The sequence below is a fragment of the Stegodyphus dumicola genome, chromosome 2 (assembly GCF_044657685.1).
Source record: "Stegodyphus dumicola isolate Sdum_Otavi_A_Nest chromosome 2, ASM4465768v1".
In the NCBI taxonomy this organism is placed as follows: domain Eukaryota; kingdom Metazoa; phylum Arthropoda; class Arachnida; order Araneae; family Eresidae; genus Stegodyphus; species Stegodyphus dumicola.
Window position 1 is genome coordinate 235,688,576 of NC_140769.1, and position 12,420 is coordinate 235,700,995.

At 34.1% G+C, this 12,420-nt stretch overlaps 1 protein-coding gene across 1 annotated transcript in view; it reads left to right on the forward strand.

Annotated features, from left to right (window-relative positions):
• Positions 1–12,420, forward strand: part of LOC146998905 (uncharacterized) — a 64,198-nt gene that overhangs the window by 32,492 nt on the left and 19,286 nt on the right. Inside the window, exon 2 of the mRNA XM_085811904.1 lies at positions 2,850–2,961. The gene's annotated coding sequence lies outside the window, so the exon portion shown is untranslated. The remainder of the gene's footprint in view (positions 1–2,849; positions 2,962–12,420) is intronic.

A 12,420-nucleotide genomic window follows, 5' to 3' on the forward strand; every position in this document is an offset into this window, starting at 1 on the left:
TTTTTGTATTTTTTTAAAAAAATGTTTTCCATGAATAAATTTTGTACTCAAGAAGAAATTAGCTAAGCCCTAGAAGAGACTAGAATGGCCATTAAAAGCCGTAGTTCCAATTTTAAAAAGATATGAGGGTTGGAACTTTAATAGTGGCAACACAGCTGAAAAAACGCTACGCAACAAAACCAAAGAATATCACGTAAACTACATACCTACCTTACCTCTCAGCAAAAAGACTCGTCCAGCCTACGTCACGCACATGCGGAGTGACGCGAAGAACGGATCCTTGTATTAGCTCGCGGTCTAAAGTAAGTGTTATGAGGATGTTTTCAAAACAAGAACAACGATGTTGGATAAAAATTGAATGTGCCAGAGGTTGTACAGCATGACAGTGTCATCAAGGGCTTCAAGAGGCTTGTGGGGAATCTGCATTGTCTTACAGAACCGTAGCAAGATGGGTGAAAGCATTCAATGAAGGACGCCAAAACGTGGCAAACATGCTGCGGCCAGGTCGTCCGAGTGTCAGCGATGCAGATGTACAAGCTGTTGCCGCACTAATGGACAGTGATCGCCGCCAAACGATTCGTCAGCTGGCCGGACAAACATTGCTTCACGATGGGTTCCACATCAATTGACGGAAATGCAGAAATGGGTACGATACGATGCTGCCCGAACCCACCTGGGATGTTTTTTTACACCGTATCATTACGCTGGATGAGACTTGGGCCTGATCGTACCGGCCAGAACTGAAACGCCAATCAAACGAATGACATCATCACAGGTCACCACGACGTTCAAAATTTCGTCAGAACCTCAGCAACGTGAAAGTTATGGTGATTCTCGTGTACGACTGTGATGGTGTCATCCTAATGCATACCATTCCCCCACAGCAGACCGTCACTGCTCAGTATTACTGCTCATTTTTTCAAGCACAGTCTCCGACCAGCTTTGAGAAAAAAACGGCGACACTTTCTGCAGAACGCTCCTTCATTTTGCATGATAATGCTCGGCCGCATGCAGCGCAAGCTGTGACTGATTTGTTCAAGCGATGGGGCTGGGAAGTGCTTTACCATTCACCATACTCCCCAGATCTAAGCCTTTGTGACTATGACTTAATTCCTAAGATGAAGGAACCACTTCGTGGCACTCGCTTCCAAACTGTTCCTGAGATTCTTGCGGCAGTAGACCGGTCCATTCAAACTATCAACAAAACAGGCGCTGCTACAGGTATTCTGCGACTTCCACATCGTTGGAAACGCATTGTACACAATGCTGGTGACTATATTGAAGGACTATAAAACATAGTGACATGAATCACTTTTGTATTCCTTGTAAATAAATAGTTGCCACTATTTAAGTTCCAACCCTCATATATAGGGCTTTTATAATGGTATTGTCTTTTTCTATCATTTCTGCTGAGAGGGTAAGGTTAGAAGGTAATTTCTCCCTCTTTTCTGCTTGCCTTCCTGGTATAACTCGGCACATATTTGAGAGATCCAGGTTTAAGTCTCAGTGAAGGCATTGCTTATTTTTCATGTCTCCTGCTTAAAAAAAAAATCCTAATGAATTTACAGTGGTGTCTGAACTAAAAGGTGGTGAATGATGATTCTTCACCACCAGGATTTGGTGTCTGGGTCCCCTAATCCCCAGTCACCCTTTTAAAAGGGACAGTACATAAGACCTTTTCTCTCTTCTTTCTGCATGCCTTCATGGTGTAACAGTATCGCACTCGGCTCATATTCAAGAGGTCAGGTTTGAGACTGCGTGAGGGCTTTGCTCATTACACATATCTCCTCCTCCCCCCCTCCAAAAAAAAAACTAATGACTCTACAAGGTGAAATTTTGAACTTGATGTGAGATCTAATCTCTATCTCTTTCAAAAATACTTTGTTTTCTTTCTTTTCATACTGTCTGGTTCAGGATTCACAAAAACATTGTTCATCAAAAATAGAGACATTGCATTTGAGTAACTGAATTCTCGAGAAAAATTAATTTTTTTCTAAATTGTAAAGATTTAGAAAAATCTTTGTGTTAATTAAATAATTTTTGTGATGCTAATTTTTAATTTTAATTAATATTTTAGAAGTTTTGAATTTTTATTACTTTCTGGTTATTTGCACCCCCACTGAAAAACACTGCAGTCTCATTGCTGATTTTGGAGAGCATTTGCAAATTCGTTGGCAACTAATATTTTGGTAAGCTAATGCAAAATAGGCAACCACAATTTTCAGATGAGTGGCACTCTAAGAATTCCACAGCAGTCAGTTAGTAAAAGTTTTAAAAAAGCATTGAAGCAGTCGGTGAATAAAACTATAAAGAAACATCTGTAATAAAGCACTTCTTCTTTTTTTTTTTTTTTGAGAAATTCTTTGTTTCACACCGTTTTTCTCCCTAGTACACTGTGATCTCTTTTTGCGTAAAAAAATTGGTAAATTGCACAAACTTTGCATTGTAGAAATATTACATAGTGCATTGGTCAAAACAGACATGTAATACATGCATCCCTTGGTTTCTTTTTAGTGCTACTATTCTCCTCTCCACATATTGGTCTATTTATATTCAAAAATGCATCAAAGAATTGCACAAATTTGCATCATACAACTTCCGATTGTGCATTAACCAAAACGAACATGAATTACACACGTGGTTTGCCATGTCATGTAACTATTTTGATGACATACTATTTTGATACATGAATAATTTTTTTGCGACTTTTCAGCAGAGGTGTGGGTAATCAGAACTAAATTTTCTTCTAGAAAATAGAGTTTGTTCATGTTTTTGAAAAATAAATTGTTTTAACTGAGTCATTGTTAAATTTTGTATAATGTGTTGAAGCACTGCCTTTATTGATACAGATACTTTTTGATTATCTGCACTTCCCACCAAAAAGCCATTATGGTGCACAAACATCCGAGATTCCAGGACATACAGAATAAGGGAAAAAAAATAATTTGAAAGAAAAAAGTGGTAAGTGAAATTTTTCTGTTTGATAATGAATGAATGGACTTGAAAAGAATATAAAGAAACACACTGAGCTAAGAACAACGAAAACTATTAAAGAATTAGAAACAGAACTAAACTCCAAGTACACAACTAATTGAAGAAGTGTTTTCCGTTTTAATAGAAAAAGTGCGATACTTTTTAGAATTAAATAAAGAAGTAGGAGAGGAAATATCAGATGTGAAACAATTAGAAAAGGACATAACATCTACTGAAAATTATAAAGATTTTAATTTGTAAAACATGCGTAAAGAGATATCTCAGAAAGACACTTGAAAATAAAGTGCTGGATAATTCTATGCTTTCTAACTCAACAATATCAGTTTTGAATTTTGCTCAAGTTGAATTTCCACATTTAGTTATAAAAAAATTTGGTACCCAAATTGCCAAATTTCTGAGAGCTCTAATTTTGAGTCATCTTCAATCAAAACTATTCACAATAACAAATCTCTAAGTTACGTAAAGAAATTTAATTACTTAAAAACATATTTATCAAGTGATGTCGAAACATCCATAGGAGATCTGTCATTGATTTCAAAAAATTAAAAGGTATTTGTAGGAGGTCTGTTATCAATTTTAGAAAATTATGAGAAGGCAATTGAAATATAAAGATGATGCTTTCATAGAAAAGGATTACAGATAGGCAAATTGCGATAATATTTATTTTAAAAAATGCAAATAAATATATTTGCTCTTATAAACAAAATAATGTTTTTATTATGTGAAAAACAGTCAATGGCTGCAGCCTTAAATAAACTTGTCGAAAATTTATGTTTCTTTTCTGTGTGTGTGTGTGTGTGTGTGCGCGCGTGAGAGAGAGAGAAAAAGTAATTGATCATATATCAGATGATTGTAAGAAATTTAATATGATTCTAAAGAAGGATATTCTTAAAAGAAATAATCGATGTGTCTTGCGTCATAAAATGTTCCATACTGAAAAATCGTGCAGAGTTAAGGTTGAATGTAATATATGCCGTAAAAAGCAACACAGAAAGGGGTATGTGGAAAGCCTATCCAGTTGTAAATGATACTTTGCATGAACAAATAAACCTGTTAATAACTCTGAAACAGTATTGACATCAGTAATGCTGGAAAAGAAAGAAATTATAAATTATAAACAAATTGTTAATTTACAAACATTTTGGGCCATTCATTGTTCAAGGAACAGGAATCAAAACAAACGTTCATTGTTTAAATTTAGAAAGACAATGTACATTTATTCATGAAAATTTACTGAAGAAATTAAATTTTCCTATCATAGGTAAATAGAAAAATTAATTTACTCACTTTTGTTAACAATACTCCAGATATAGGGTTAAATTCCAGTTATACAGTCAAAAGTCTTTAATCCGGACTCGTTGGGACTTTGGCGATTCCGTATTATAGATCAACTATTTAAATCTGGTAAGATGGCATGCAGAAATTATAAAATTAAAAATATGGAACCGTTATTTATGAAATAAAAGAGCAATTATGATCTAAAGGGTATCAAAATTTACAAAAAAAAAAAAAAAGCTTAATATTTATTTGTTTACTTTATTAAACATTTCTTTCAATGCACGCATGCATAAAGCATACATTATGCATAGTCGAAATTAGAAAATTGCAACCAGAAAACTATTTGATGTGTATTCGCGATGTTTATTCATTCGCTCAGTTCGCCCAGTTCGTTGCGGCATGACGTCCCTCCCCCCACAGAGCAGCATGAAATTGATAAAGATTTCAGAAGGGTTAGAGAAACAAAGGACATGCCTTTATCCATTTTTTGCAGCAATTCCAGGACATCGAAACATGCTTTCACTTTGTAGATCCTTTGGCAGCTCCAGAATCGGAATTCTTTTTGACATAATCAAAAGTTCAAGCTTACTTTTATAAAATTCCTCTAACGGTCTGCAAAAAATAATAAGCCGGATCCAAATTGAAGATTAAGGAACAACACAATCTGCAACATTAACTGAAATAAATAATTAGATAATTTTAGCTTAGCTTATACCGTCCGTTATACATTAAACGCGCATGCGCTAATGCCTTTCTGCGCATGCATAAATGCATTTTGCGTTTATGCATGCGCAGAAAGTTTGTATCTTTGAGGTCCGGATTATAGATCATTCCAGATTAAAGGCTTTTAACTGTATAACATTGAAACTGAGTAAATGTGTGACTATCGAAGCATTAGAGTAACCAGAAATTTTTAATTCTTTAACAGAAATTTCTAGACAGGACTGAATAAACAGATTCAGTCATCAAATAAATTATCCGGTGGTGAAATTTGGTGACTTATTAACATTTTGGCGATCGGTTTCTATAGAAATTTTTTTTCCGAGATCTGGGAATGTTTTGATGATTTTTTTTTAGAGCATTCTAGCATTCGATAAATTTCATTGAAATAATGATAATATATTAGAATTATATTTAAGAAATAACATTAAAATAAAGCATTTTTATTTTTCACTGTCATATTATAAAGTTCCATTTTGGCCACATATTATACAACGTTTCGAATCTGAAAAATAAGCAAGGTATAATGCTATAAAGCACAATTTATGAAACAGTTTTTAGCAAAAGCAAAATAGCTATGTACTTAATTAAAAATGTCTTTTTAATTTTTTCATGGTAAGAGTTTTTCCCATTTCTCAGAATGTTCGAAAATCTCAGAATATGCATCAGTTTTCTCTATAAAATTAATTCACACTCTTTTCCTCTGACTTTTTTTTTTTTTTCTTTCAAAACACTTCTGGCTTTTTGCTGTTACAGAACTGGTAGGGATAATTTTTCTTTAGGATTTTAGACATTGGAAAATTTAGAAAGATTTGAAGGCAAGTTTATAGACCCATGATTCTAAAAGATTCCAGAAAAATGTGACAAAATGAAAAATGTTTGCATGGTAGTAACACGCAGTTTTCTTACTTTTTGGAGAACATCTGGAAAAACAATTAAAACTTTGTAGTATCGTGTGGCTCCAACTTGTCAGCAACTGTGGTAGTAACTGCGACAAAGTGTGAATTTACACAGACACATAAGAAGGGTTTAAAGCCCTTTTTATTGAACTTTTAAAATAACAGCTGCGTCCACTTGACACTCACAAACTACGCCGACCCGGCGGTTTAACTGAAACTGAACGTAAAAACTGAACAATAATGACTGAATGAATAAAATAGCGTGATCACTATCCACGAGGCTCTGAGATCTTAAACTAACCTAACTGTGTTCTAAAATACCGCTGAGATTCAGCGAGCTTACTAATTAAGCAGTTGAAAGATTCAGCAAAAACTGCTGAAATAGGCACACAGGCCGAAATGCGCGGTTCTTAAATTTCTACCTAGCAACCTTCATGTTCGCAATTCAAAAAGCACACCTACAATCTCGTTTTCCTTCTATTTAAACTCAACTTACTTCTGCTAAATTTGAACATAATGCGCACTATACTACAATTTTCATACTCTAGCATTGGTAATTCTAGGGAAAAGTAAAGGCTTGACAGGAAAGATAGCTTAAAATAAATATAAACCCTACAACATAATAGTTTAATATTTTACTTCTGATACTAGAATCGCTTTTTTAACATTTTTATCTTCCCTTTCTTTTCTCTACTTTTCACTAGACACAAACATGGAAAATATCAGAAATGCTTCTTATTATATGGATAGAAATTATAGAAAAGAATTCTTTTATTAATAAAGATATTGAAAACTGACAATTTAAAAGATTCATCTAATATATTTTAATGCATCATACACAGGGCTGGCACTAGGCATTTTCCCATCTGATGCAGTCTATGTGGATCTTAAATTGTGCTGCCTGGTGCCTTTCTAAATTCTGCTTCCAATGCCTGTTCTAAATTCTAAAAGTTTTGCTATTTGTAAAGTGTGTGTCACTAAATTATAAATTATTACTCAGTGTGTCACTAAATTATAAAAATTCTGCCACATCAGCTCTCTAACTGAAACTTACCATATATATTTCATATCTCTTCTGAATATTCATATTACTAAAGAAATAAAATTAGCAGCTTTTTCTATACATTCTAAATGCATTTAGTTTATTTAGAATATCAGAAATCTTTAATTAAATCCAAAAATTCTAAAATGAAAAGGAAATGTGGAAGAAAGAACCTGAATAAAGAAAAATAAAATTATTATTCAAAGATATGTACAGTTATTATTATGTAAATTACCCAATTGTTTACAGTTGGTGAGAAAATGTAAATTTCCCATTTCCATTTTCTCACCAGAATGCAAATACCGTATTTGACGACATATAAGATGCACCCTTATTTAGACGGCCACACACAAGGGAAAAAAGTTTAAATAGTGTAGTTTCTTTTAGTTCTCGCGTTTCGTAAAACCCAAATGAACAATTACTAAATGCAATTACCTTCACGTGTAAGACTGTGTCCTTCACGTATAAGACACAGGTAACATTTTTGAGATCAAATTTAGGAAAAAAAGTGTGTCTTATATGCCGTCAAGTACGGTAAATCACTTAGACAGTTTTTAAACCGAGATTTTTGGAATGTAAGACAAGAGTGTGTTTCTGACCTCCACTTTCTCCCTGCATTAGTTCCTGCCAGCTCTGATAATTTGTAATTATTCGTCTTGGATTACCGTTGCCGACATTTGAGGTTGTTTTAATGATAGAGTGATTGAACCAGCCTAAAATGAAATTAAATTGTATAGTCTTTGACTACTAATCGATATTTTTAGTTTGAATTTGGCTCTTCTTATTTCATTACATCACTACGAGCCGTAATTGATTTTGTTAGCATAAGAACATGCCTTTATTTTTCAAGTTCTTTTTAAATAAGAATCTGAGTTAAACCTTTGTCTCACATTGTAATTACTTTCATACATAGCGATAATTTGCTTTATATCTGTTGATGTGTTTTGGACTATTTAACTTTTACCAGATCAAATAAACCCTCATACGTACAGTGTGGACAGGTTAGAAGATAAAAACATGCAGAAACTAGTGTAAACATTCTTTTGTGTATTGAGACAAATTTCTAATTGTTAGAAAAGGTGCTTAAAGAGAAGGAAATCGATATAAATTAGGCAAAATGTCTGGGAAGGCTTCAAATTAAAAAGACGCATAAATATTTTGTTGAGTATTGTTGCTACAAAACATAATTTGTAATTATTCGTCTTGGATTACAAAACATAAATGTTTTGTAGATTTTAATGTGTAATTATCCGAATATCATTTAAGAATCAATGTCATAAATTTTATGTGTTTTAAACTGTGAAATTTTATTAGATTGGGATTTTAATAGGGCCTTTTTTAACACATATTGTTAAAAATTAAATAAAATTTAATAGTGGCCATGTAAATCCATGATGACTAAGGTTATCTTATACCTAATTTAATTAATTAAAACTTACTGCTTGCCTTTAAAAATTATCTCTGCATATTAAAGCGAGTTATTGCCTTTCATTAACCCTTACCGTAATCACAAGATAAAACACAAAAGGTAAAAATTCATGTAAAACTTATTCTTCGCATCTAGTGAGACTTAAAATAATGTAAAACAACTTATCACCTCTGGTACTTTAGTGGCTTATTAGAACCTTAAAGTATATTAACTGAGTCACAACCCCTGGAACCCTACACGAAGCTACGACATTAACGGCGTCAGACAGAGCCCAGCTAACTTTCAGAACTTGCCCCAACCGTGCCTACATCAGGCCTTTCAGGTTTGTTCTGATCAGTAGGTATTTCTCTAGGTAAGCAGCAGCAGTAATAACAGCCAGTCTTTTGTTGTGAATCATGCTGATTATGATTTTACTTCTCATTTTAACCTATGCCTCTTGACATAAAATCTGCTTACTATTTACTAAAGCTCTAGACTGAACAAGTGTGTGACAAAATGAGATGTAAAATAAAATCAACATAAAACTAATTCTTAGTGAAATGTAAATAAAATGTCACTTATCTTCATCACTTACCTCCTTTCAAATATGTTCAGTTCTTATAAGTGTAAAATATATAATGCTCCTTGTTAAATTTCATATATTTTATTCTCAGACTTAATAATAATTATGTTAATTAAGTCATGTTTAATAATAATAATTCATCCTACTTGTGAATCCATTTTATTTTTAGGATGGTATTACAAAAGTGAAGTTCAGGGATATATAATATTTTTAATTGATTTTATTCTGTTCCCATTCGCTCATAGGTCCTTAATTTTTTTCATTAAAGGTCCTTAAAAGTACTTAATTTCCATGCACAGAAATGTGTACGAACCCTGTGTAACTGATATTGACATGCATATTCAAAAGCTAAAGAGTGCTGGTAGGTATTGTGTATGAACCAAAGACATCATTTTAAAAACTGTGCATGCAAACAAAAAAAGGGGGGCTTCGTGCATTAAATGCAAAAAGAAGCACCATGTTTCAATCTGTAAAAGTCCAAATACTGTTCCAGTTCTTGTCATTACTTCTACTAATCAAATAGCTGTATATGCTTCTAACTTTGATCAGTAAGTCAAGTGTTTTTCTATTAACGTTATCTAAGGAAAACAGAGATGCAACTCAGTTTTTATGGTTCAGAGCAGAGCAAGATGGGCACAGGAAAAGAACTTTCAAAGAAGAAATTCTTTCTTAAAGTTTTCATGACTACCTTTTGGGTTAACCTCCAGTCACTTTTGTACTATCTACTACTATATGGGAATTGGCCACTATACACTTAGACACTTATCCTATAGAAGCAAAACAGTTTGAAAAGAGCATCTTTATGGATGACTACATAATTGGAGTTGATTTTGAAGACGAGGCCACGATTCTTTATTATGAGATGCAAGGTTTAACGTCTCTTATTAGTTTGCCATTAGCAAAGTAGATCACAAACACTCAAATATATTTGGAAACGAGAGGGTATTGAATTCAAAATTGTGACACAAATTTTAGGTATCAATTGGAGTACCGAAGAAGATGCACTTCATCAAGACATTAAAAGTAGTTTATATATTTGACAAAACAGCCCACAATGAAATGTTTACTTTTGGGAACATTGTCCAAATTTTATAACCGGCCAAGCCCTTTTGTTCCAGCAGCAGTTGTAGGAAAAATTCTCTTTTAGAATACCTGGCTGTGTGAATTACCGTGGGATGAGATTCTCCTCCCCGCACCCCAACTATCGTTGCATAATAGTACAAATAGACCATTGAGCTATCACTTTTAAACACTATATACATTCCAAGATGAACTGGAGTTTCCTCTTCTTCAGAAGTAAATATTTATATATTTTGCAATGCTTCCGAATGAGCATAGCAGTGCTATATGTCCTTTTTATAGAATAAAATATAATAAAGGTTCAATTACTATGCAGTTGTAATAAGCTTTCTCTAAAAAAACAAACTCTTCTTCAACTAGAACTGTTAGCAACAGTGTTTGGAGCTCGTTTGCTCCACTACGTCTGTAAAGAAACTGTCTTACACCCTAGTACAGCAATGCTTTGGAGTCACTCCACTGTAGCTCTAAGTTGAATTCAAGAGGATCCCAACCATTCGAAAACATGTGTCTGCAATTGAATTACTGAAATTCAGCAATACACTTCTCCAGCACAGTGGCATCATTGTTCAGGTAATCAAAATCCAGCAGATCATCTTTCATGTGGTATTTTACCAGCAGACCTCTCCATCTTAGTGTTGTGATGGGAAGGACCACCGTGACTAACGCATCCTCAGAATGTTTGGCCTACGAAATCTGTATTGATGAATCACCATACGTCAACTGAAGCAGAAACAAGGAAAACAAAATTCCAGTCTCTGTGTACAACTACATTTAGTCCTGTCATAGATGTTACTCGATTCAGTGGTCATCAGACTAATCCATGTGACAGGTTGGGTATTATGCTTCATTCACAATTGTAAAATGCAGCAACATTTATTCTTGGATCTCGCAGCTGAACAAGGCAAAAGAATATTGGATATATTACATGCAGAAAAAATGTTTCCATCTGAAATAGAACCTCTGCAAAATACCTTGCCATTACCGACAAAATCAAAAGTTGCTCATTTCAATCTCTTCATGAAAGACTATCTTTTACAGCTAGAAAGCAGACTGGTATCTTTGAAATCTTTGATGGCTCTCATCCCTTTGCCTTCTGGTTTATTATATGCATATTCATCTACACCACTTAGATGGTTGAATGGTTCTTTCCAAACTACACTGTAATTGTTGTATCTTGCGAGGTTTTGTTGCCATTAAATGGATACTGTGCTGTTGCTTACCTTGTAAACTGGGTAACCGAACAGAAGCTCCACTGCCACCAGAAAGAGTTACACCCTCCAACCATTCACTGCAACTAGAATAGATTTTGCTAGTCTTGTCTTTGTATGCAATAACACAGCCCGTGAATGCAGCATATATTTGTGCTGTTCATGTGCTTAACTTCTTAAGCTTTGCATCGGGAGCTCATTTTGGACCTGACAACTGATAAATTCATGGTTTCTTTTCAGAAGTTTATTGGTTGACATCTTTTCACCATCTATAGGGATAACACTTTCACCTTCCATGCCACAAACAAAGAATTGCATCTCTGTGGAATACCATAACATCTAATGCAGTCAAAAATTTTTATGCTATAAGCGGCATTGAATAGAAATTTATTTTGCCACAGGCTGCGTGGAGACTAGTTAAGAGGGTTTAATATGATTAACTAAATACTGTCTTAGAAAAGTCACTTGCTCGCTCATTGCTTGATGAAGAAGCGCTCTACTACTTAGGTAGAGGTGCCATCAATAGCAGGTAGAAGCTGGGGGTAGAAGCTGCCCTCAATAGCAGACCATTAGTGTATGAGTGAGGACATGATGATTCAGAAGAAGCCTTTACTTAAGGTCATTTTCTAACTGGTCAGAAACTGACAACATTGCCATTGAAACCTGAATCCAAAAATATGAAACTTACCAAAGTAATAAGATGCAGCTAGATTTGTTGAATGCATTTTGTAAGAGATGGTCTAAAGAATATCTTCTGGAACTAGGCAGTTATCAAGTACACAATATCCACATATTTGTTCCCATTAGGAAAGGAGGTCTGATACTTCTGCAGGAGGCCTCGGCTTATGTGGAAAAGGGTCCTGGTTGAGAGTGTAAATGAAGACTACAATGGAAAATGCAGATAATGCGTATTGCGTGTTGATCGCAAAGATGTGACTCAACCAGTGCAGCTGGTCATAACTCTTCATGTTGACCAGGGTGGGGAGGGGTGTTCTGGTCTCTCATGACATCAGTCACAGTTTTCCTACACTCAGAGTTTGACTTAACTTTTGAATCTGATAGCACAAAAATTGTAAGAATGAAATGTTTGTGTTTAGAACAATTGTATGTATAATAATGAAAATAAAATGTGTATATAAACGCAATAGGACATGCTAAATTAAAGTTAGTAATTTTCATTCATATTTTATGTCATATATATATAGTAC